The sequence below is a fragment of the Rhinopithecus roxellana genome, chromosome 1 (assembly GCF_007565055.1).
Source record: "Rhinopithecus roxellana isolate Shanxi Qingling chromosome 1, ASM756505v1, whole genome shotgun sequence".
Classification (NCBI taxonomy): Eukaryota; Metazoa; Chordata; class Mammalia; order Primates; family Cercopithecidae; genus Rhinopithecus; species Rhinopithecus roxellana.
The window spans coordinates 175,766,310-175,791,765 of NC_044549.1; the positions used below are offsets into that span (position 1 = coordinate 175,766,310).

The 25,456-nt window shown below is 35.8% G+C and overlaps 1 protein-coding gene and 1 non-coding gene across 4 annotated transcripts in view; one reads left to right on the forward strand and one right to left on the reverse strand.

Annotated features, from left to right (window-relative positions):
- Nucleotides 1–25,456, forward strand: part of TBC1D5 (TBC1 domain family member 5) — a 578,111-nt gene that overhangs the window by 58,745 nt on the left and 493,910 nt on the right. The window lies entirely within an intron of this gene.
- On the reverse strand, nucleotides 14,911–14,973 carry LOC115892150. Its single transcript, XR_004052037.1, has one exon. It is a non-coding gene; the product is annotated as a U7 small nuclear RNA (small nuclear RNA).

Genomic DNA, 25,456 nt, shown 5'->3' on the forward strand with positions numbered 1-25,456 from the left:
CAAAATTTGGCATGAATATATATTTGAATTCTGGACTAATTAAATAGATCCTTATTAAATTTAGAGTTTGCAAACAAAAAAGGGAACCCTGTTATACTTCAAGGATTTCTTAGGCCGTTACATAATAGTGATATATAGAAGCCTTTAATAATACTAAATACTATAGTGACTTGATACAGTGTCTCAGTATTGACCATCTTAGTACTGATGTTGTTCATAGAAACAGTAAAAACCAAACAACATAGCAATAACAACAAAAACAATACCACACAAAGTATATAAATGACATGCCTGTAGATGTACAATCTATTGATTAGATCCTATATTTGACTTTAATTTGGCTATCTAAATAAAAGAGTGTTAAAAAGGTCATATATAGGAAAGCCTTTTATTAAAAAATGAATAGCTAGGCGCTGTAACTCACGTCTGTAGTTCCCAGCACTCTGGGAGGCTGAGGCAGGAGGATTACTTGTGCCCAAGAGTTTGAGATCAGCCTGAGGATCATAGGGAGATCCTATCTGTACAAATATAAAAATAAAAAAAATCAGCCAGATGTGGTGGATTGTACCTGTGGTTCCATGCTGAGGAGGGAGGATTGCTTGAGCCTAGAAGATTGAGGCTGCAATGAGCCGTGATCACCCCACTGCACTCCAGCCTGGATGACATAGCAAGACCCTGTCTTTAAAAAAAAAAAAAAAAAAGAATATGCATATGTTCTAGAGTGATTGTATCAGATCTCTTTAAGTCATTCTCAGTACACAGTACCAGAAAATGCATCTAAATAAAGAACATTTACATGAGGATAAAATTGATGAATTAAAACTTTTAGTATAACTGATAAGTGTTTCCTTTGTACTTTTTTTTTTATTGTTTCGACACCCTAGTATGCTTTTTCTTACTGTAAGACTTCTAGAATAACAGTTTTCAAACAAGGTTGGTGCTGCTCCATAAGGGAGTTTCACAAATTGGTGTGGGGTTTTCACTTGTCACGATTGTGAGAGTGTTTTTGGCATTTAATGGATGGGGACTAGGTATGCTAGGTATTCTGCAGTGCAAGGGCCAGCCAGTCTCAGACTACAGATTTTTCCAAGTATCGCACAACTTTTGAATGTCTACTTGACTAAACTCTATTCAAAGATAAATCAGTAATACTTCGCTATATAAAAATATTGATAAGTTTTTATAAAATTAAGAATCTGATAATTTAGGAGAAATTTGTGTGGAGGGGAAGCTTAAGTAAAATAAATAGTATAAATATTGTTGTATAATGTACTTCACATATTCTTTCCACTTCTTAATTTATAGCATTTCTTTTTTTTTTTTTTTTTTTTTTTTGAGACGGAGTCTCGCTCTGTCGCCCAGGCTGGAGTGCAGTGGCGCGATCTCGGCTCACTGCAAGCTCCGCCTCCTGGGTTCACGCCATTCTCCTGCCTCAGCCTCTGGAGTATCTGGGACTGCAGGCACCCGCCACCACACCTGGCTAATTTTTTTGTATTTTTAGTAGAGATGGGGTTTCACCGCGTTTGCCAGGATGGTCTCCATCTCCTGACGTCGTGATCCGCCTGCCTTGGCCTCGCAAAGTGCTGGGATTACAGGCATGAGCCACCACGCCCGGCCTAAGACTTCTTTTAACAACAAAGTTAATTTAAAATTTGTGCATCTCATTGAATTTTATCAATTAACACGGATTTTTAAAAAAAATTTCATGATTGTCATTTTAAATATTGAAGTTTCATTTTTTAATGATAATAAATATGTTGTTAAAATTGCGTATTAAAATTACTTTTATGTTGCCCAGTCTTCAGTATTATTCTGGTCCTGTTTCCAATAATCTGTTATAAAACATCTCTGTAACTTCTTGCATTACATTTCTTTACCTGTTCCATTTACTTTCTGTTTTAAGACGGTATGGTCTCTGTTGCATTACAGAGACTTCATGTGTGTGTAACTTGACAGTGTGGCAGGAATGCTGGGATAGATAGTCATACTGTCCCACATTTTAGCAATCTCCTCAGAGATTGGATAGCTTTACTGTGTTCATATCCGTGGATCCCAACTCATTGTTTTTTTTTTTTTCTGTAACTTTTTCATTATATGGAAGTAGGCCCTAGGAAAAGTTGAAATGACTCTATTTTACTCTCAGACTTGATTAATGGTTTGGGTATAGAATTCTAGATTGTAGATAATTTTATTTTAGATATGGAAGGCTTTGTTCCACAACATTCAGTGTTACTACTGAGAAATCCATTGCCACTTTTTTTTCTCGTATCTTTTTTTTCCTGGCTACATTTGGCCTGTTCTTAATATTCTAGAAGGCTTTAGGATTGTTTCTTTATCTCTGAAATTCTATGATAATATGTCTTAGAATGGATTTTATTCATTATTTGTAATGAATCTTCAGAGAACCCTTTTAAGAGCAAATGTCTTTCAGTTTGGGGATGTTATCTTGAATTATTTTGTTTCCCTGTTTTTGTTTTTTTATCCCTCTTTTTCCCTCAGTTCTCTTAGTTGGAGGTTCAGCACCAGTGTAGAAGTGGGATGTGTGAGGTTGAGTCATTGCCTGATTGTGGGCAGAGTGATTTGCTGCTTCTTCAGTGTCTTTTCTGATATGTTCTGTTATGAGTAACTTCTTTTAATAAGTTATTCATCTGTTTTCCAAAAATTTGTGATCTTGTTTCTGTTTTTCTCTCCACTTCCACTTTTTTGTCCTTGTGAAATACACCTTAAAAAATTATTAACTGCCATTTTAGTAGGGTTTTGGGTGGGAGAAGAAGTAATTTCGTGTGGTTAATCTGTGTTTAGTGAACCAGTTGTTTCTTGTATTCATTTTCCAAGATGCAGCTCTTGAAAACTTTCTGTGATTCTTTAGTAATCTTACCTCACCTCCTACAGACCTTATTAGAGCACTTAGTATGCCACATTATAATTACTAGTTTATTGCTTATAATAAGAACAGGAATTGTCTTATTTTTATCAATATATATTTCTTAAATGAATGGAAACTAACAAAATGCAGAAATGAGATAGATAATAGATAACAGTACAATTTAGTCAGAAGGATTGAAATTATTTCTTATTTTAATGCTATTTCAATTAATGTTTGATAGATTTTTAAAAACGTAATGGAGATTTATTTCTTTTAGTAAAATATTAATACTGTTGTCATCCTGGAGTAATCAAAAAATGTCTTTATATTAAAGCGAAATGGCAAAGTAGTCATGAGAGTTTCATTGCAATGGAGAATCTTTCTTGATGCATTTGATTAGGAATTAAGCTACAAGATATTGAAAAAAATAGAATGACTAGTGGATAGTTTTACATATTAAGGAGAGTACAGCAATATCATATTGTAAAGGGCAAAGAAGACAGAAAAAGTCTTATTTTCTTCTGTTAGCATATCATTTCAATCATTCCAAATAGTAAAATAGTAAATTCTAAGGAGACATCTTTTTGTTCTGTGAAAACGTGTCATATCCACAGACAAAAGGAAAACATCTGAATTAAGCACAAGATTTGGTTAAAAAAATCTTTGTCACTCTCTTGATGAAATGTCACCATCATAATTACCTATTGTCTCCTTATGGAAGTTTTCCTTTGATCATAATATTTTGTTTAGTTTCATTGATTTTTAACTTTAAGGGTAGGAAATATAATTGGTTTAATTTAAACTGTTTAACTCATGACTTCCGCTTTCATATAAGTTAAAATAAGTGAATCAGCAAATAGGTATTGAGTACATACAGGACCCTGGTTGGTATGCAGTGAAGTTGAAGAGATACTTACTTTAGGAAGATGTCTTTTCTTAAAAAGCTGTATGCAATGTAAAGAGTGACAGGTGTAAGGATTAGTAGGATAGAAAATATCTTGAAATTGTATATGATCAGTTACCAATGAATGGCCCAAATGGAGTTTCTGCTAGTTCAGCTATCTTTAGTTGAATGTTCACACATTCCTAAGTCATATCTTAGGCGTGATGTATATAAAGACAGAAAGAATTAATACTTGATACAGTTAATTAACAGTGTTCTGAATTTTATTTTTAATAATTGTTTTTTTTAGCCATAGTCTGAGTTAACTGTAGGGCCTGTTCATTTTTATGCTTGCGTTTGCTTACTTGTTAGAAATGTTCTTAAAAATTGCATAGAATTACTTTGGGAATATTTCATTTTTTACTTTTTGATTCCTATACATACTATATAATCTTTTCATCAAACCATTCAAATTTTAAAAATCAGAGATTTTACACCAAAAACATACAGATAGTAAGTTTTTGCTGTATACTAGTATTTTGCTTCATAAAACATAGTCGGCATTCTTTATTCTCTGTTCACATATTTTTACTTAAGTTCAGCATTCATACATTTTCAAGAGTAGTTTCAGGATAAAATTAAATATATACCATGTTTTTTCACTCGGATGAACTCATTTTCCCCATCTTGTGAACAACTACTTCTTTAGAGTTTATTAAAATGTTTTCTTGAGTGTACCACTTAGACTGTCGCTGTCACTTCATCTCCCCCACTTCCATTTTTTATTGATTACTTTCTATGTTATATTGAATGTAGTGTACACAAACAAAGTTTATGAAAAGCTCAAACCCAGTGCAGGAAGGTCCTAGAAAAAAAAATATATTATTGTATAAACTTTAAAAATGTTGTCTAGGAAGCTAAAACTGCTTAACAGATGTGATTGCTTCATTGTTTCAAATTTGTGCCAGTCAGAGTTGATAGGATTTGATCACACTCTAGTAGATTTATGAGATAAATTACAATATTGCATGACATACTTCAGATAGAAAAACATCAATATAAGTTGGATATGATTTCTCGTTTAAGATAACAAGCTAGTAATTTTTTGAAATCAGATGGTTGCTACTTTGAGAGAATATCAGTTTTTATGGAAATTAACAATATCTCTCATATTTTCTTCATGGTGACAAAAAGTATATTAAACTTTGGTTTGCATGTACAAATTTAATTGTAAATGAGAGCCATTTTGTTTCTATTTCGCAATAGATGACCTGTCAGATTTTCAAAGGCATATAAAGAAATGGAGTTGGACTTAAAAGAAATTTGGCTGGCCGGGCGCGGTGGCTCAAGCCTGTAATCCCAGCACTTCGGGAGGCCGAGGCGGGCGGATCACGAGGTCAGAAGATCGAGACCATCCTGGCTAACATGGTGAAACCCCGTCTCTACTAAAAAAAACACAAAAAACTAGCCGGGCGAGGTGGCGGGCGCCTGTAGTCCCAGCTACTCGGGAGGCTGAGGCAGGAGAATGGCGTAAACCCGGGAGGCGGAGTTTGCAGTGAGCTGAGATCCGGCAACTGCACTCCAGCCTGGGCGACAGAGCGAGACTCCGTCTCAAAAAAAAAAAAAAAAAAAAAAAAAGAAAAAAAAAGAAATTTGGCTGCAGAAAAGGTTAACACAAGATGAAAAATCTTACACTTGTGGTACTGAATTTCTTTAAAGTAAGGTTTCAGTTGATATGTCCAAAGTCTTACTAGGATTTTTTTTTTTTTTTCAAATACATAGAAGTTTAATACCTCACATAACAAAGAAAATGGAAAAGAACTTACTCGCTAATGAAGTGACAGGTTTCCTGAGGGAAGTCAGAGCCAAGGAATTGGGAGTCAGACTCTCAAGCCTGTTTGTTCTCATAGCAAATGACAGAACTATTTATTTAAAAGCCCCTTGATGAGAATATCTTTAACTTCATTCAGGAGGTCTGCAAGGTGGAGTCCTTCAGTTCATTTTTGAAATAAAAGCATGAGATCTCCTGAGAATTTGCCTTGAAATTGTTACTAAATCAAGTAACTTGTGAAAAGAGGGTAGAATTTTTAGTTTCTTAGATTTAAATTAAAAGTTTTTAGAATATGAAGACTGGCCAAACCAGTGATTTTAAAGAAGATAGGCCCTCACGTTTCAGGTAAGAATACTGTAAAACCTTTTAAATTTTTTTCAGAAGAGAATTATTCATTTTGTGGCTTAGATTTTAAAATTTTAGAAAGTACAGGCTGGGTGCAGTACTTCATGCTTGTAATCCAAGCACTTTAGGAGGCTGAGGCAGACAGATTGCTTGAGCCACGGAATCGAGACCAGGCTGGGCAATATGGCGAAACCCCCCACTCTGCCAAAAAAAAAAAAAAAAAAAAAAATTACAAACATTATCTGGGCATTGTCCACATGCCCGTAGTCTCAGGTACTCAGGAGGCTGAGGTGGGAGGTTCAACTAAGCCTGGGTGAGGCTGCAGTGAGCCGCGATCACACCACTGTACTCCAGCCTGAGTGACAGGTGAGAGCCTGTCTAAAAAAAAAAAAGAAAGAAAAGAAAGTACAGAAAATAAGTAGAACAGGCAAACATATATTTACCATGCAGAATTAGTATGCCACCACATGTATTTTTTTAAAAGATACTTTTAAAGTCTTTCCCTTCCCAGAGATAACTACCTTACTGAAATTGGTTTATATCTTTCCTGTTTTTGTATTATCACTACATTTATGTCTCCATTAACATTAAATGTTCTTAAAGATTACTTAACCGAAATATTCTATTATTTGTTGTTATTCTATTATTTACATTTTTCCCCTTCTTATCCATCATTATTCCTGAACTGTTACTTGCTGTGAGTTTTGCATCTGGTTGATTCATTTTAACTGTTGTGTAATATTTCATGATAGAACAGCATCAAAACCAATTTGTATACCTATAACAATTTGTATACCTGTTTCTCTTTTGACAGACATTAAGGGTCAGGATACTTTGCATAGACTTCTTCTACAGATATTCGTGGAACTCTGTAGGGCTCGGTGTTTTCAGCACACGGACAAGCTGCCATCAGTTCTTATAGCATTGTATCCAGGTTCTGGCACTAGGCAGTATTCTTAGGCAATTTGATACCACTAGAGCGGTATATTGCTTTCTTTTTTCTTACTGAATTTCCTGTCTTTACAAGCCGATCCACTGTTTCCATTCCTGGCAAAGAAACTTGCAGACAACACTGTCGTGCTTTTCTTTTTAAACAAATGTTCTCTGAATCCTCCCTACCTCCTAGTTAAAAAAAAAAAAAAAAAAAAAAAAAATCTCTATATTATTTGCATCTGTTTAAAAAAGATGCCTTTAAAAAATAGATGTTTTCTAGTTTTTATATTTTTGCTTTATTGTAACCTGCAGGAGGCTAGGACCTGTGGTATTTGGAGTTTATTTTGCCACAGCAATGTGTGTGCTGGATCTGTGCATAAATAAGACATGGTTTTGCTTAATATGAACAATATGATTTTGTGCCCAGGTATATAATTCTTTCAGTTAGCAGTGAACTCTTGAGTATTGAAAAAGATACATTCGTATTTTGTGAACATTTTGGAATGTTTTTAGTCATTTAAAAATTGTGTAATATAAATTGCATTCTTTAGATTCAGATTTATATTATCATTTTCACTATTTCAGCTAATTCAATTTTAAGGCGTTTTATATTTTGGAAAAAATCATGTATTAGGTAGAAGTCAGATATTTAAACATCCATTACACACTTAAGATTTGGGTTGTAGTGCACTCTCAAACCATTAAAGAGAAAGCTGTCAGTTTATGAAATTCTTTGTATGCCCAACAGCTTGAAGCTAGCTTATAGAATGCCAAATATTAGACTATCAGTTTTATTAACTCTTTCACTTAAAGTATTTCTTCTTGAAATAAAAAAGAAACTTAAGTGAATTGCTAGGTCTGGATCATTTATTGAATGTTAGTAGTTTCAGAAAGCTGAAAAATATTTATGCTGTGTAATAAACAGATGCTGCTCTAACAGTACAATACGTTATGTACCAAAAATGATCTCTGTTTTCATCAGAGATGCTGATTTAATGAGGCAAGACTAGCTTACATCAAAAATGGATTTAGGATGTAATTTTTGCTTTTTGTATGTTTTTTCTACATAATTAAGAGACATACCTTTTAACATCATTATCAGGTTTGAGGAAGAATGTTTATTTCTTTGATTTTCACATCTATTTTTGAATTCACAGGAGTTTGTAATTGTCCTGTAAACCCATTCAAAATAGCTATTAAAATGCCCTAAAGAAGATGCCTTGTTTTTTACTTTATTAAATCTACTTTGCATGAAATTCATATAGGTCTTAACTTTTCTACCTTTTTTTTATTAAGGATACTAAATATTTTCTATAATTTGTGGGACAGTTTGGGGGAGGCAGTCAATCAGTCATTTGACTATTGTGAGATGATGATGCTTGAGGTTTAAAATCTCTGTCACGCATTGTGCTTAGGTTGCCTTTTTGGTTTGCTGTCCAGAGTCACTGGAGTCTTTTCATCTACGAGAGAAGCACTTTGCTAGGCTCTGCTTTCTTGTTCACTTATTCCATGAGCACCCTCAAACTTGACTGCAGTTGCTGGCTTTGAGTCCTTCTTCTGCATCTGTATTGTACATCTTTGATTGACATGTTTGCCTTTACATATGGTCAGGTAATTTTTATATTTGGAAAAATATTCCTATTGTGTGTTTTATTCCACCGAACCTAGCAGAGTTAAATGTAGTTTGGATGCATTGGGAAGAATTAATGATTGGAAGATACAGAGTTGGTAAATTATTTATTCTGGCCCTGAGGAAGCTGAAAAGCTGAGTGAAAGACTAATAAATCATTTGTGGTAGTGCTGGTTGTCACTTCCAATTATTTTAGACGTTTTTGTGATAAACTGCAGCACCTGCTAGATATCTGCACACCCTCCCTTGATGCTAGTGGTGCAGCTTGTTTAGTCGATTATCAAAGGCAAGTTTGTGTAAAGTTTATTTAGGTTGGAAAGGAAATTACTCTTTTTGAGTCAATTTTGTTGCTTTTCCTCATTGTTTTGAATGCTATGAAAAAATTTCCCTGACATGGCCAAGAATCTGGAATATGCCTACTACTTTAGCCAGGAAAGACTGTCTTTATCTTTTATTAAATACTTGAAGAATTGAACTTCTTTATTATTCCCAGACTAATTGAAAACTACATCAACTGAGATGATTAGTATGCTAAAGATCGAATCATCTTTTTGGTACCAGTTGATAGAGAACCACTGTTGCTGCTTGACCAGGCTTTTTTTCTTCATTCTTTGTTTATAAAGGCTGAGATTTTGTAACTACTATCCTAAAAGGTAGTGAGATCCCCCTTTCCACTGTTCCTAAACTCTGCTGCTGAGATTCTTGAAGAGGCAGAGAAGAATTGGAAAGAAAGCACAGCCTAGACTGGTCTGCTTCTAGCAATCTTGAAACACGACTACTCTAAAACTCCTTGGAAAATAAATCTTACACGCCTGTAATCCTAGCACTTTGGGAGGCTGAGGTGGGCGTATCACCTGAGGTTAGGAGTCCAAGACCAGCCTGGCCAACACAGTCCAAACCTGTCTCTACTAAAAATACAAAAAAATTAGCTGAGCATGGTGGCCTGCGCCTGTAATCCCAGCTACTTGGGAGGCTGAGGCAGGAGAATCTCTTGAACTCAGGAGGTGAAGGTTGCAGTGAGGCGAGATCACACCATTGCACTCCAGCCTGGGCAACAAGAGCAAAACTCTGTCTCAAACAAACAAAAAACGTGGGACAGTCGAGAGGACTCTTAAAGATATATACATATACCTTGAATAATCTTGATAAGTGGTCTTGTATTCATTGAGTTGCATTTTTACTCACTGACATGCTTCTCCTCATCAAACATTTATTAAAGCTTATATGTGCCAGCACCCTGAAACAACAATTACTACTATAATAACAACTCTTTTTGGAGGTTAGTGTGTGCCATGTACTATTCTTAGCATTTTAATATGTATTAACATATTTTAATATGACAACCCTATAAGATATTTATTATTCCTATCCTTATTTTACCAAGGAGCCCTATGGAGTGATAAGGCAATAGTGATTTAGTTTTTTTCTTAAGGTCTACAGAAAGTGGGAAACATTCATGGTAAATCTTAGTTAATTAGGTTTAGGAATTTCAATCCAAGTAATATAATAATAACTATCATTTATTGAAGATTTAATGTTGTATTTTGTATTATATATATTATTTCACTTTTAACCCCTGAATAATAAATGATTATTATCTTCTTTGTCATTGTATCAGTCCATTCTCATGCTGTTATAAAGAACTGCCGGAGACTGGGTAATTTATAAAAGAAAGAGGTTTAATTTACTCCTAGTTCCACAGGGCTGGGAAGGCCTCAGGAAACTTAACGTGGAAGGGGAAGCAAACTCGTCCTTCTTCACATGGCAGCAGGAAGGAGAAATGCTGAGCAAAATTGGGAAACGCCCTTTTAAAAATAATCAGATCTCATGAGAAGTCACTCACTGTCATGAGAACAGTATGAGGGTAACCACCTCCATGATTAAATTACCTCCCATTGGGTCTCTCCCATGACACGTGGGGATTATGGGAACTACACAATTCAAGGTGAGATTTGGGTGGGGACACAGAACCAAACCATATCAGTCATGATGGTGAAATTGAATCTTAAAGAGGTTAAACTACTTGCCCTGGGTTGTGCAGATTGGAGGTGGAGGAGCTGGGATTCGAGTTAGAATCTGACTGCCTCCACACTCTATTTAGGGATTACAAACTCTACCTCCTGTGGAACTTGGTAAGCCACAGAAAGTGGGGAGGAAAGTTGTCTAGTGAGCAGCTGGGGAGCATTGACAGCAGTGGGACCAGAACTATGAATCTCGTGATTTTTTTTTTTTTTTTGAGGTAAGTTAAAAATCTAAATTTTTATGTGAAATGTCAAGTTTAAAAAATCTTGGCAGTTTATTCGGAATGAACTGTTTGCTCACTGGAAGTGGCCTATGGATGCCAGTTTGAAATCCCAGCATGTTGCATTCCTTCTAGCTTTATCAAATTGAAAACTAGTGATAGTCTATGAAACAATATTAATAGATTATATGAGTAAAATTCCATCCATTAGGGAAGTTAACAGACTAAATGAAACATAATTATTTATTACTTTAGTAATTCTGTGTAACTTGTTATATACCTCAAGAGATTTAGTTGAGTTTAATTTCAGGTTATAGGATACTAGTAATTCAGCTATAAACTATAGCATAGAGTGTAAAATCAAACAGTAAAAAAAAAACTAGAATTTTGAAAATCTAAGCAGGTATTAAGTTATGGAAATGTTTATTGAAACACTTTTCTTCCCTCCCTGTACCCACCCGCGCCATTACTCAAGTGCTTTTATTTCCTCCTTTCTGAGCTCATACACTTACTTTCGCTATGCAAATCATGTGGGAGATTCAAGATATATATATGTGTGTGTGTGTGTATACATATATATGTGTGTGTGTATATATGTATATACATAAATATGGTTTTTTTTTTTTTTTTTTTTTTTTTTTTTTAGGCGGAGTCTCGCTCTGTCGCCCGGACTGGAGTGCAGTGGCCAGATCTCAGCTCACTGCAAGCTCCGCCTTCCGAGTTTACGCCATTCTCCTGCCTCAGCCTCCCGAGTAGCTGGGACTACAGGCGCCCGCCACTTCGCCCGGCTAGTTTTTGTATTTTTAGTAGAGACGGGGTTTCACCGTGTTAGCCAGGATGGTCTCGATCTCCTGACCTCGTGATCCGCCCGTCTCGGCCTCCCAAAGTGCTGGGATTACAGGCTTGAGCCACCGCGCCCGGCCAAATATGGTTTTTTTAAGTGAAATGCCTTTATTAGATTACAGGTAGAATTAAATCATATGTAGAATGTTGTTACTTTTAATAGAATATAACACAGTCAAAGATCAAAGTTTTCGTAAATGGGGATCTGTTTGAAATAAAAGTCAGTGGTTGTTTATGGATTTATTAAATGCTTTTATCTTAAAATACAAATTAAATATTCCTGGAGACAACATGTATCATTTCATAAGTGTTTGAAAAAAAATCAGTCTAATCAGTTGTTAGAGGGTTCTTCCACAAAAAGATGAAAGACAAAACCTTCACAATTGTTATAAACGTACTATTTTGGAATTATTAAAAATAATTTTCGTGGCTGGGCGCGGTGTTTCATGCTTGTAATCCTAGCACTATGGGAGGCTGCGGCAGGCAGATAGCTTGAGCCCATCAGTTTGAGACCAGTCTGGGCAACATGGTGAAACCCCATCACTACAAAAAATACAAAAATTAGCCAGCTGTGGTGGTGCATGCTTGTAGTCCCAGCTACTCGGAAGGCTGAGATTGGAGGATCACTTGAGCCTGGGGGGGGGTCAAGACTGCAGCCATGATTGTGCCACTACACTCCAGTCTGGACTCCGTCTCATTGAAAAAAGAAAAAGAAAAAATTATTTTCGTAGTGGATTTTCAAATCCTACCTTATAACGAAAGTAATTGCATTGAAAATCAGTGTTTCTTTCAAAAATAAAGGGCTTAATAAATTATGATTTTTTTATTGGGTCCTTTAGCTCTTTAGAAATTAAATACTTGTTAGTGACTTAATTTTTATAAGTTAGAGGCTTTTGACATATAGCATTTCATTTGTTCAGTTGCTCAAAGTATGGCTTTAAAAAATTAATAGAAAAATCTTTTACTGTGTCTTATTATAAGGATAATATAGGTTCATTACAGAAAAATTTTAAAAATTACAAAAAATTAAAAACATGATTCTATTATAAGCAACCAGCAAATCTGTTTGTTTTCTGAGGTTTTTAATAATTTTTTTACTTTGACTGCTTAGCGTTTTATAGTTGTCTTATCTGTGATAATATTCATAGCTTAGTAGGCTTGTTTTTAAAAGATAATATTTGAGAGTTCAAATGCATCTCATTTATAAAGCTTTTCATTCAGCAACTAGAAGTAAATTATTCCTCTTCCTAACTTCCGTGTAGCTGACTGTACCTCTACAATGATTTTTTGTAGCAACATATGTACATCTCACACTGTCTTGTGTTCATTTTTATATTATTGTAACGTTCACTAACTGTTGAGTGAATAAATGAAAAAAAAAATTCGGACTAATCAGTTGTTAGAGGGTTCTTCCACAAAAAGATGAAAGATCTAATAGTAGTAATTGTTAGTTATAATGTTTCTGTTTTGGAATTATTAAAAATGATTTTTCTTAGTGGATTTTCATATCCTACCTTTAATGAAAGTAATTCCACCCAGAATCGTCACTTCTTTCTTTTGAGAGAACCATTGGTTCTTAAATTAGATCTTAACTTCTATATGAGATTGTTAACACAGGTAGGGCTTTTGTGGAAATGTGATTATACTAAGAAATCACTAAAGTTTATGGAGCAACAGTTTAGATCTAAACACGTGCTCGGTGTACTACTTAATAAGTAATGGAGATTTACTATGTTCAGATTTGTCAAGTCTAAGTTGAAGGGTAAATACTGCTAAATAAGTATATACAATTTTGCAGTTCTAAAATGTTGCAAAAATTAATGAATTATTTGAGTGCTTATAATGAAATGATGTTTGGAAAATCTGAAGGAGAAAAATTTTAGAAATGGTGATTCTAGAATGTTACTTTATAGATAAAAGGTAATTCAGAATGCTAGAGGTGGATGGGTGCTTAGAAGTTATCTTCTGAAATCTTCTTTGTCAGTAGGAAACAGAAGTTTTGGGAGATAAATAATTGGACCAAGGTCATAAGACTGCAGTGTATCTAATGCTAATTACTAATGTGTGCTCAATAAATATTTTTATGACTAAATGAAATGCCTTATGTATAGGGAGTTGCTGAAAAATTTGTCCTGTGTAGTTTAGGAAAGTTATTGCAAAAACAGTTGCCATGAATGTTCAAATTAGAAAATATAATTACTGCATTACCTAAAAATATTTATACTTTGAAGAGAAGAACTTAGAAGACATAATACTTTTAAAAACATGGCAATGTATAGAAAAATGAAATAGAATGAGTACTATTTAGCTTTGTTTCTAGCGTCACTTTGACTGCATAAGTGGAAGGTATCTTTGGATAAGCTTTTTGGAAACTTTTCTAGTTGGAAAAGGATTTCAGCTGGAGTGTCTAAAGGGTCACACACACAAAAAAACCCCTCTATATTAAAATAAAATGTGTCCAAGCTTTAAAGAAAAGATCTCAGAGTTTGCAGATGATCCTAAAATTGGAGCTAGGGGAAATAATGAGGAACAATGCAATCAGATTCAAAAAGATTTGGATTGTTTAGGTGATTGGGCCAGCAGATGGCAAATGCAGTTCAGTGTAGACAAATGTAAAATAATTATCTTAGGAACAAAGAACCAATCATACAGCACACTGATCAGGAAAAAATTTGTGAGTTATTGTAGGAAAACCATTGAAACAGTTAACCCGGTGCACAGCTGCAGCAAAAAAGGCAAGCAAGAAACCAAATTAGCAGACGGATAGAATATAAAGCAAGAGGCAATACTTATAGTGTATTAAGAAACTTGCTAGACCCCATCCAAATTGCTCAGTCTACTGTTGGTTGATAGAACTACTTTAGGAAGAGTACGTTTTTGCCTTGGAAATACACTGAAAATGGTACCAAACAAATCTAATAAAATGATGTTAAAGAGATTTGCACTAATTTTTTTAATCAACTTTCAGTTTGCAAACTTTTATAAAGATATGAGCAAGACACTGAGTAAAAGTAAAGACACTTCAGTTCTACTACAAAGAGTTGGTCTTCCTAGATGACATTTGTGGTTTTCATTGCCTGGGGCCTTACTAAGCCCCTTTCTAGGTTAGATAGGAGGCTGCTTCTCACCCCTCAAGATTCAGGAAGCCTAAAGGCTAGCATGAGGCCCTTCTATAGTTAAAGAGTTGCACCTTGACAGCTGGAAAGACCATGGGCATGAGGCTAAGAGCTGCCACTGAGATGCTTCCTCCTGGCCTGTAATTCTTTTTTTTTTTTTTTCCTTTCTTTCTTCTTCTTTTTTTTCCTTTCTTTCTTCTTCTTTTTTGTTTTAAATATTGCGGGACTTTTCGGTAAAAATCAGAAAGGCTGCTAGACAAATTCTAAAAGAGCCTGTAACCCTTGATGCAGTAACATAAGTTCCAGGCTTCATTCAAGGCTGTGGAGGCAAACATTTTTCTGTGATTTGCCTTCCTTGATTCCTGTCCAAGCTGGATTCTCCAACCTTTCCCAGTGTTCCGAACTATCTAGTACCTAGCCAATAAATTCCTTTTTGACTTAGATTCACTAGAAGATGTATCTGTTGTTTATAATCAATAGCCTTAACTGGTACAGTGGTAGTGTTCTGTTCTTTTATCCTTGTTTCTTGAATTGTTTTCTTTTGTCTTATAATGTGTTCACTTTGTTTGGAGTGGTGTCTTATACTAAATCATTTTTGGGATGAGAAGAAAGCTAAAATGCAAATTGTCCTCTTCATCTCTCTCTGCCTCTCTTTTTGTCTGTCCCTCTCTCCCTCCGTATCAGAATGCAAAAGAAGTGAAAAGAATTTGTATCCATACCATTGGCATCTTGTATCCATACCATTGGCATCTTTTGTAAAATTTAACTTTATCCATGCAATTGTATATTCAGTGTTACTGTTGAAAATGGTCTTTGGTATCGAGACCCGTTTTAAGAATGTTTGCATTTTTTAATACATTATATTAGGTATCTCTAAAAATCGTTTTCTGGCTGGGCATAGTGGCTCACGCCTGTGATCCTAGCACTTTGGGAGGCCGAGGCGGGTGGATTATGAGGTCATGAGATTAAGACCATCCTGGCCAATATGGTGAAACTCCATCTCTATTAAAAATACAAAAAAAAAAAAAAAATTAGCTGGGCATGGTGGTGTGTGCCTGTAATCCCAGCTACTGAGGAGGCTGAGGCAGGAGAATTGCTCTAACCCGGGAGGCGGTGGTTGCAGTGAGCTGAGATCATGCCATGACACTCCAGCCTGGGTGACAGAGTGAGACTCTGTCTCAGAAAAAAAAAAAGAAGAAGAAGAAAATGATTTTGTTAGAAAATTCACTGTAAAAATGCATTTGTCCATTTATTCTAAATATGTTGGGTTATTGTAAGAATGGATTAAATGTATTTTATAAGTTTTTTATATGAAAAATGGGATTTTTTTGCATCTATTACTTTTTTCATTTAATAGTATATTGTGAGCAGGAAAGGTAAGCCTATATCATCTCTTTTAATAGTTGTGTAACATTCTATTATTATATAGATGTACTATATATTTTTTAACCAGTTCCCATAGATGACTATTTAGGTTATTAGAATTTTCCACTGTTCCATATACTACTGCATTCAAACTACTTTTAATAGTGTTTGCATATATCCCTCATTATTTCCATAGGCTAAATTCCAGAAATGGACTTACTGTTTAGAAGGGTAATTACAAGTCTTCTGATACTTACTGCAAACTCTACAAGTTTCATTTCTGCCAGCAATTTTGATTCCTGAATTTTTTACATCAATACTCGTATTAATACTTAAAAAGAAAACATCTTTGCTAATTTTATAAGAGAAAAGTAGTGTCTTGTTGTAATGTACCCGTTTTTAATGCTATTGACCATTTACATTTATTTTATAATTTACCTCTTAATACGATTTACCTGTTACTCAGGTATTTTTCTCATATTTAATTACTATATTATATATTAAGAAGATCAGTCTTTTGTAGTATGTCATTTTTTTTTTCTGTGTTTGATTTTTTTTTTTAAACTAGTGAGTTGAGGAATTTGGTATTATTTGTTTGGATTTTTTATTTTTGGGTCATATAACCATTTTAAATTTTTATGTAATCAAATATATATCGTTCTACATAAAAATTTTCATCTTTAGTATTTAAAACTTAAAAAATACCTAATAAAGTTTTAATTGATCTAGGATTTTAAAATAATCAGTTTTGGGGCCTATATACTGTATTTTCTGTGTATTGGCTTTGCAGACCTCAGTGTACATGCAAACTTACAATCATGAATGTAAAGAAAAGCACACTGGAATTGCTTCCAGCTGGCTGTGACCTTGAGTCTCAGCTTCTGCATCTATGAAATGAAGATATTGGTCTGGTACAGTGCTGTTCATTCCGTTTTTTTTTGCCCATGAACCCCAGTAAAAATTTAAATCACAACCGCAGACACACATGTACATAAACACATACAAGTATATGTATGTGTGTATATAAACATACTGTGTTTCTACTTTTTGTGTGTCATGCCATACATATCATGCCATGCAGTGCCAGATATTATTTAAAAAAAACTTCACTAAATTGCTTTCCTTACCTACTAAGGGGTGTTACAATTTGAGAAACACTTGTCCAGTAGATCTTTGGACACTCAGATGCCTTCTGGGACTGACCAGATAACAGTTGCAAATAACTTACCACTTTAGCTAATCAGATGGCTTGGGTTCTATCTAAAGGCATTCAAATTAAAAGAGTAAAACAAAGCACCTTGTTAGGTCAGCAGACATTTTCAAGTGGAATTCAACCTTCAAATTTGGGACCCTATCCTACTCTAGAGAAAAAAATCAAATACATAAAATATTGTCTCATTACTTTGTCAAATTGCTATAAAATATTTTTAACTAACGGTTCATGGTCAGGCAGTGAAATCAGACTATACTTTTAATAGCATTGGTCTGGATGCTAATATTCGAATGCTTTCCAGGTAACCTCTTCTAAACTTCTTTGGCACTGTGGCAACTTCTAGCCATGAAAATTAGGAGACAAAATGGCCTAACTAAGTTTTCCTGATTTAATGAGAAATAATGTCTATGCTAGGATATGAGAAGATAAATATGAAAGAGATAATTCCAGGTATCTGAGTTACTTTCAAGGCTGATGTTAAAGGAAAAAGTGGGCTGGGTGTGGTGGTTCGTGCCTGTAATCCCAGTGCTTTGAGATGCCAAGGTGAGAGGATTGCTTGGGGCCAGGAGTTACAGACCACCAACCTGGGTAACATAGCAAGACCCTGTCTCTACAAAAAAATTAAAAAATTAGCTGGACGTGTGATGCATAGCTGTAGTCCTAGCTATTTGGGAGGCTGAGATGGAAGGATTACTTGAACCCAGGAGTTTGAGGATGCATTGAGCTATGATTGTGTCACTGCACAGCAGCCTGGGCGACAGAGTAAGACCTTGTCTTAAAAAAAAGGGAGGGTTGGGGGAGACAGGTGAACTTTGTCCTTCCCATTTCAAATGAAGGTGATGTACTATCCTAGCAACTGTGTCCAAAAACACTTTTAAGAAGATGCTGGCCAGGTGTGGTGGCTCACGCCTGTGATATCAGCAGTTTGGGAGGCCGAGGTGGGCAGATTACAAGGTCAGGAGGTCAAGACCATCCTGGCCAACATGGTGAAACCCTGTCTGTACTAAAATATAAAAAATTAGCAGGCGAGGTGGCAGGCATCTGTAGTCCCTGCTACTCAGGAGGCTGAGGCAGGGGAACTGCTTGAACCTGGGAGGCAGGCAGGCAGAGAGGTTGCAGTGAGCCGAGATCGCGCCACGGCACTCCAGTCTGGTGACACAGTAAGACTCTGTCAAAAAAAAAAAAAAAAAAAAGGTACTAATGAATAACCAGTGAAAAATCATATAGAAAAAGTTCAATGTCCATGAACAAATACAGCAGCATTTGGATATCTACCAAATCTCTTGTGTCTGTGTATATACACACAAAATTATTTTTATGACTTGATTTTCTGGTTTTGGGGATAAGACTATATATACTTCAAAGAGAGATTCTGTGATGTATAGCCATTAAGTCTCACTTTTGGTGACTTGGGTAATTGTAATGGAACCATGGAGCCATTAGGCTCCAGATGGGACTTTAATCTGGCTTCTGATTGAGCCGAGTGTCCTTATAGAGTCTCTTAGCATCTGTTTTGGAAATATTTGCGACATTATTCAAAATTTGTACAAATTAACCCACCCTTGGGTTATAATTCAATTTTTCTTTATTGAGAAGTGTATTATAAACATTTTTATGCAATCAGATTAAACTAGCTTATACCTGTTATTTATTTGTCTATTAAGTGGTCATGTAGATTTTTGTGACTGAGCTTTTAGTGGATTTAAGAAAGCTTATGTTAGACTTCTAAAGATTGTAATTTGTTTATAAAATGTTGTTTATTAAAGCTGTTTCCAAGTTTCAAATAGCTTTCACATAGGTACTTATTTTTGAGAGACTATTTAAAAATACTTAAAATTATGCTGGTTCCGTCTTTTAATAACGGAAACTCCCAAATAGTCTGCCTTATTCCAGAATGAAGTTGATTTTTTCCCACAGTGGAAACTATAGGTAGGGGAGCTTCTAGGGCTTGATCTCCAAGCACTATACGAGCAAGGTATCAGCCTGACTTATCTGTTTTTTTAAATTTATCTTCAGGCTGGTTTCCTTCATGTTTATAGGATAGCTACTATCTGTAGCTGGAACAACAAACATTCTTCAGTTCCAGTAGGGAAACAAGAATTTTTCTCAGTATTGTAGACTAAAGGTTTTTCCCTTCAGTTTGATTGGCCCCGTTTAGATCACATGTTATCTTTGGACCAGTAACAATCACCATGTGCTATTTGGTTTAATTAAGTTTGGGTTTCTGAACCACTTGCAGGAAAGTTGGTATTACAGCATTTGATTCGGGATCTAGCCCTGGAGCTTGAGAGAGTCTGGGTAGGTCAGCTTCTCCTGAGTTATGGGAGGGGAAAGGTAAAAATGGATGTTGGATTTGCAACAAGTGGAGTCTCTTCTATAAGCATTATAAAAGTTCTAATCTACTCCTTGATCAGGATTTTAGTTTCTTTCTCTTTTTGCATTTTTATTAGTACTATGGCTTTTAATTAATTATTTTCTTATTTACAGAACACAGAAATGAAAATCATGTTGTGGAAAGAAATACTAGTTAGGTATTTTGTAGTTGCTTGGGCTTTCTTTGTTACATGGAGATTGGAAAAATTGTAAATATTGCCTGACACAGATAGAGTGTAAGGAGATTACATTATTAAATAAATGTTAGTGACATTTTCTCAAGAAACTGTCATACATCATCACTATTTGTCCCTCCCCCCAAAGGAAGGCAGTATATTTCTGTGGGCCCAAATTCTCAGTGGTTTACTTTTCCATGTGTAACTAGGGTTTTTTCAAGTATTAAAGTATAATTGTGTAATTTATATATTGAAATGCTTACTTTAATGACTGAGAATGAGAGTACTGGAAATGAAGAGTTCTAAATTGATGGCAGAAAGATCTTATCCTGGATTTAAGTTAGGAAGGACTAAAAATACTGGTATGTAAGAAAAAAAATTCCTCAGGGAATATTGGAGCAAATGTAAGTGTGAGGTTTGAATTGTCTGTCCCTGGTTGGTAGTATTTGTTTGCATGTTTTCCTGAAGGATGAAAGGCTGTATTTTCCTGTCAATTCATCCACTGTTAATAAATTTCTTTAGCTCTTACGTATGTCAAAATGCAGTATTACAAATACCACTAATTTGGAATTGTAATAAATTGATTCAAAGTAGTTTTAAATTAAATAGGTTGATAAGCAACGAGCAGAATAGAAAGCAATCTCTTTACCTTTTTTAGGATTAAAAAACAAGGCATTCTAGATGCCTTCCTCTCCTTTATCCATAACCTCTAACAGGTGTTGTTGATTCTTCCTAGATGCTTATCTCTGGAATCAGCTCTTCTTATTCTGATTAGACCTTATTTATCATCTGGACTCCCTAATCTCTGTGCCAGAATATTCATATGATAGATATTATTCAGCACCTTGACTTTTTCTTTTTGAACTTAGCTCCATGTGAGCACATAGATCCATGTGCTCACACAAATCCACTCATTCTATTTTTAAAGCTTCATAGTATTCCCAAGTATGGATGTGTAGTGTATAATCTCAAAATAGTCTTTCTCAATGGTAGATCTCATTATGTTTTTGTTCTGGTGAAAAGTTCCCTTCCCCTTCTGGTGATTCTCAGTCATGGGAGGGAACATTTACTTCCTAAGGATGGGGAATCTGAATCTTGCATGGACCTTTTACAAGTCTGTCTCCCAAATTCTGATATACCTTCCTATTTGATGATTTCTCTTGTATTAAGAACTATAACTGGCTGGGCGCAGTGACTCACACCTGTAATGCCAGCACTTTGGGAAGCATAGGCGGGTGGATCACCCGAGATCAGGAGACCAGGCTGGCCAACATGGCAAAACCCTGTCTGTACTGAAAAATACAAAAATTTGTGGGGTGTGGTGGTGCATGCCTGCAATCCCAGCTACTTGGGAGGCTGAGGCACAAGATTGCTTGAATCTGGAAGATGGAGGTTGAGGTTGCAGTGAACCGAGATTGTGGCACTGCACTCCAGCCTGAATGACAGAGTGAAACCCTGACTTTAAAAAAAAAAAAAAAGCTGTAACTGTCTCATATATCAGAGTAGATAAAAGGTTGTAAACACCCTAGTGGTCTTACTTTCCTGCCACATGATTTAATAATTCTGAACACGTTGCCTTTTGGCTGGGAGTCTTCCATTTTTTCTTCTCTTTGCTTTTCTGCATTGACATGTATTTTTACTATGCTTTTAATACCCTTCCCTTCTATTCATCCTGAAGCTTCATCTTATGCAGTTTTTCCTGTTTTAGACTGCTGGGCTGTTTACTAAGAGCAACTATAATTTCTTCTAAACTTCTAACTCCCTTCTACTGGATTTTTGAACAACTTGAGGACAGAGTGGTGTTATAATCTTTGTACTTTTAGCATGTAGACAATATACATAGTAGTATACATAGCAGGAAATCAGATAGCTAATTGAATGAATGGAGTTAATGGATATTTAAGTATCCAATCATGCTCCACTTAATGATGGGAACAGGTTTTGAGATATGGTTGTTAGGTGATTTCTTCTTGGTATGAACATCATAGAATGTACTTATGCAAAACTAGATGATGTACAGACTGCCACATACCTAGGCTATATGATGTAGCCCATTGCTCTTGGCTACAAACCTGTACAGCATGTTACTGTACTGAATGCTGTAGGCAGTTGTAACACAATGGTATCTGTTTATCTAAACATAGAAAAGGAACAGTAAAATTACAGTGTTATAATCTTAAGGGACCACCATCCTATATGTGGTCTGACATTGACTGAAATGTCATTATACAGCACATGACTGTATTTATGTTTTTGCATAAAATAGCTGAATTTTCTTTTCTTTTTTTTTTTTTGAGGCGGAGTCTTGCTCTGTCGCCCGGGCTGGAGTGCAGTGGCCGGATCTCGGCTCACTGCAAGCTCCGCCTCCCGGATTTACGCCATTCTCCTGCCTCAGCCTCCCGAGTAGCTGGGACTACAGGCGCCCGCCACCTCGCCCGGCTAGTTTTTGTATTTTTAGTAGAGACGGGGTTTCACCGTGTTAGCCAGGATGGTCTCGATTTCCTGACCTCGTGATCCGCCCGTCTCGGCTTCCCAAAGTGCTGGGATTACAGGCTTGAGCCACCGCGCCCGGCCTATAGCTGAATTTTCAACAGTGAAATTTACTGAATATGTTTGTTATTAATAAATTGGAGTTGCAGAAAGGCTTTACTCAAGTAGCTGGTCATAAGGGAAATAAGAAAGGTGTTGAGAGTTTAAAATCTGCACAGGGAAGAAAGAGTAGATACAGAGATACAAAGTCTCTAAAGAGGCAGAATGACTGATGGGCTTGGAAGCCTTGGCCACTTATGTGAATGACTATATTGATGCAGCTAAAGAAAGAATTTGTCTGGCCGGACATGGTAACTCATGCCTGTAATCCCAGCACTTTGGGAGGCCGAGGCAGGCAGATCATGAGGTCAGCAGATCAAGACCATCCTGGCCAACATGGTGAAACCCTGTCTTTACTAAAATACAAAAGATTAGCCGGGCATGGTGGCGCATGCCTGTAGTCCCAGCTACTCGAGAGGCTGAGACAGGGGAATCGCTTGAACCCGGAAGGCAGAGGTTGCAGTGAGCTGAGATTGTGCCACTGCACTCCAGCCTGGCGACAGAGTGAGACTCTGTCTTGAAAAAAAAAAAAGAAAGAAAAGAAAGAAAGAATTTGTCCATTGAGGGTGGAGAGTGGATTGGCTGCCATCCCCAAGTAAAGGCCCAAAGGTTGAAGTTGGTAGTACTCATCCTAGCTTTTGTTGGGAGATTTTTAATATTCTGGTTTCTACCTCTCTCTGTATAGAGATATATGCAGGGAGGTGCAGATGGATGCTCCACGTTTTTTGTTTGTTTGTTTGTTTTCTTTTGGTAGTGGAATAGTGATTAAAAGGTAGACTTCAGCAGACACGGTTCAAATTCGGGCCTTTTTACTTGCTACTTGTGTGTCCTTGGGCAAGTTTCTATCAGTCTCCAGTTTTTAGTCATTGTGGCTGAAGGCTAGACCTGGAACCTATTACATTCATAGGATAATGATTTTCCCATGACACCTTTGGAGAGCCAGCCATCCCGTCATGCCTTAACAAATCTGTACCTCATTGCATCAGCAGTGTGGGCCTCGGTGCTTGAACTATTCTATTAGAGTGTGCATTTTTTATATGTATATTCATGTGTAGTTTGATGATAAATATCTGGTTCATCATTTTCTAGTGAAAAAATATATGAAAGTGTATGAAATGCATTCAGCACATAGTTCAGCTTATATTTAAAAAAGTATTATTTGACATACACTGGAATGAACTGAAGAGTAGGGTCTGGATTTGGGTCATCTCTGTTTCTGTTTTACTTTGGATTGTGTTTGAGAGGAGTGTCTGAAGTTAGTTCATGTCTAAAAGATGTGTGGGTAGCAGGAATAGGAGTAGGGGCTTTCGCGGGAATCTGAGAACAGGGCCTGCTTTTAAGATTATAGGAAGTAGTTTTGGTTTTCAGGGAACATATCAAACAAACTTTTATTATTACTCTGTATGCCATCTTTTCTGTCTGGCTACCAGCAGGAGTTTCTGTTTCCGTATCATTTTGGCTTGCATTGTTAACTTTCCTATCTCAGCAACTAAGGTTGAAGGCAGGTTTCTCCATAGATTTTTCAAATTGTTTGAGAGACACAGAAAATTTGAAGCAGCCCATCCTTTCAAAAGAGCCAAGTTGTGAAGGTTCTGGTTTACTGATGACCCTGAGCCTCGTGCCAATCCAATGTCCGATTTATTGTAGCTGGTGTGGTATACAACCAGCAGCCATGGTTCAGAGACTGGATTTGAGGCAGCTTCTTTGAGAGAGTGATTGTAATTGCCAGTTTCAATAAAGTATGCTGGTCTATAGGAGTTGAGAAAATTGCTCCTTTAATCTGAAAGATGTTCTAGGCAAAGGCTACTGAGTGAATACAGGAGTACACTGCTTCATTTGCTGCATAATAGCTGTATTAGTGTCCTAAGGTTGCTGTAACAGAGTTCTACAGACTGTATGGCTTAAAAACAGAAATGTATTTTCTTTTCTGGGGGCTGAAAGTATGAAATCAAAGTGTCAACAGGGTTACTTTCTTCTGAGAGTGAAAATACGTGGTTCTTAACATTATTTTAAATGTCTGTATCACTTCTTGGCCTTTGGGCTAAGATCAAGTATATTTAAATGTCTCTGTCGTTTTAGTGCAAGCTGAATATTTCTTATCCAAAATGCTTGGGATGAGAAGTATTTCGGAAATTGGCTTTTTTTCTGATTTTGGAATATTTGCTCCAATGAGCATTTCCTTTGAGCATCACATCAGCATTCAAAAAGTTTCAGATTTTGTAGTATTTCAGATTTCAGATTTTCAAATTAGGGATCCTCAGCCTATAATTAGCAGGTTTAACGAAGATGATTATCTTCTCGTTATTAGGATTATGGTTATATATTGTATTTGGATGCCAGGATGTGAATATGATTAATGAAAGTGGAAGTTTGTATAATTTATATTGGTGGGTTTCATTTTTAAAATGATTGGTGTATACATTTTCAAGATAATTGTTTTTGATAGAAGGTTACCTCCTACATAAGTGGCATGGCAACTAAGAATTTTATGTCCAGACACAAACTGATTTTTAATTACATATCAAAATTTTTTTCAATCATTTAATTATGTGTCTAAGTAGAAGGTTACAGATTTAAAGTAAAACTAAATCTGATTAAATTATCATATTTAAGTCAGTGTAATTCTAGTCATGTTGCTAAAATGAATATGCTTTTCTCATTTTATATTAAATTTAAAATATAGTAGGAACCTATAGGAATTATAAGTATTGCGTTTTTATTTTTTTCCTTTGACTTGGCTTGTTTTAATTTTGAAGTCTGCCATTGAAAATGTCAATACTAGTTTAAATTCTGCATAACCTGATTTGTAAAATTTAATTAAGCTGACTTGACTGTTTGAATCTACTCCCTCACCCCAAAAAGAATGCATATCTCCTAAGTAGATGCAAATTTTGTGAATTATTTCTTGCCATTAGAATAACCCCTCTAATCCTTATTCACTTAATTTATGTCAGCATTTTCTTAATATATGTGTTCATGAAGGAAGTTAAGGTTGGTTGCTAGGCCTCATTCTCCCATCCTTCCTTCCCTTCATTCCTTCTTACTTTCCTT